General features: G+C 54.7%; 1 protein-coding gene across 7 annotated transcripts in view; it reads right to left on the bottom strand.

Moving 5' to 3' along the window:
* The window catches only part of FAM35A (family with sequence similarity 35, member A), a 92,831-nt gene that overhangs the window by 31,224 nt on the left and 59,963 nt on the right, over positions 1-1,644 (bottom strand). The gene's annotated exons all lie outside the window — the stretch shown is intronic.

Below are 1,644 nucleotides of genomic sequence, written 5' to 3'. Positions count from 1 at the left end.
CGGGGAGGGAGGGGGCAGTTGGGAGTGACCTGGCCAGCAAGGGGGGACAGTTAGGGGCGACCAGGCAGGCAGGCAGGCAGATGAGCGATTAGAAGCCAGCGGTCCAGGATTGTAAGAGTGATGTCTGACTGGAGGTTTAGGCCCGATCCCTAGGGTCAGACCTAAACCAGCAGTTGGACATCCCCCAAGGGGTCATGGATTGGAGAGGGTGCAGGCTGGGCTGAGGGGACCCCTCCCGCCCCATGCACAAATTTTGTGTACTGGGCCTCTAGTTTATTATAACCAACTGCTTTTCAGAGCAGCAAATTTTCATTTTGATAACTACAAAGATTTTTTTAATGAGAAGGACATAGAAATGGACACATGTCTGCCATAATCAACATCTCTCACTGATTTTCAGTACCTTAGTTTTCTTATATAGCTAATTTTTCCAGAACAAAAAAATTTATTAAACAGTTGTACCTATTTTTAATTCCCTCAGTAATAATTCTAATTCTTAAAACCATAGTAGCACAGACATTATTGCCAAATAAGCACCCTTATATAATAAAAGAGAAACATGCAAATTAACCATCCCTCTGCTATGCTCAAGCCATGCCCACCAGCCAATCAGGAGCAAGTATGCAAATTAACTCAACTAAGATGGCGGCAGCCACGGAGCTGGAGCGAGCAGGAGGCTTGGGTTGCCCCTGGCGATGGAGGAAGCCAAGCTTCCCACCTGTCCTGGCCAGTCCTGGGCTCCGCTCAAGGCTACAAAGTTTCAATTATAGAAGATATATAAATCCCAGAAAAAAAAAGAAAAAGAAAAAAAGGAGAGGCTGGGAGCTTGGGTCACCAGGGGGCGTGGCCAGGCTAGCCAGGCACCCCAGCGGACTCCCCCACCCTGAAGGGGCTGTGGGCAGCCTGAAAACAGTCCTCAGCCCCTCACCCAGGCTGGCCACACACCCATGGGGTGAGGATCCCCACCCTGAAGGGGGTGTGGCCAGCCTGAAAATGGCCCTCAGCCCCTCACCCAGGCTTGCCAGGCACCCCAGCAGGACCCCCCACCCTGAAGGAGCTGTGACCAGCTGCAAACAGCCATCAGCCCCTCACCCAGGCAGCCCACACCCCCATGGGGTGAGGGTCCCCGCTGGGGGGCTTGGCCAGCCTGCAAACAGCCATCAGCCCCTCACCCAGGCTGACAAGGCACCCCAGCGGGACCCCCCCACCCTGAAGGGGATGTGGGCAACCTGAAAACATCCCTCAGCCCCTCACCCAGGCTGGCCACACCCCCATGGGGTGAGGGTCCCCACTGGGGGGTTTGACCAGCCTGCAAACAGCCATCAGCACATCACCCACGCTGGCCAGTCACCCCAGTGGGGACCCCCACCTTGGAGGGGGTGTGGCAAGCCTGAAAACAGCCATCAACCCCTCACCCAGGCTGGCCAGGCACCCCAGTAAGGACCTCCATCCTGATTCGGGACACCATTCAGAGCAAACCAGCTGGCCCCAACCCATGCACCATGCCTGTATCCTATATAATAAAAGGGTAATATGCAAATTGACCCTAACAGCAGAACGACTGGGAATGCCTGGTCACTATGACACACACTGACCACCAGGGGGCAGACGCTCAATGCAGGAGCTGCCCCCTGTTGGTCAGTG

The sequence above is a fragment of the Myotis brandtii genome, unplaced genomic scaffold (genome assembly GCF_000412655.1).
Source record: "Myotis brandtii unplaced genomic scaffold, ASM41265v1 scaffold33, whole genome shotgun sequence".
Lineage (NCBI taxonomy): Eukaryota > Metazoa > Chordata > Mammalia > Chiroptera > Vespertilionidae > Myotis > Myotis brandtii.
The sequence above is the reverse complement of the archived record's forward strand: the minus strand, read 5'-3'. Positions and strand labels throughout refer to the sequence as shown.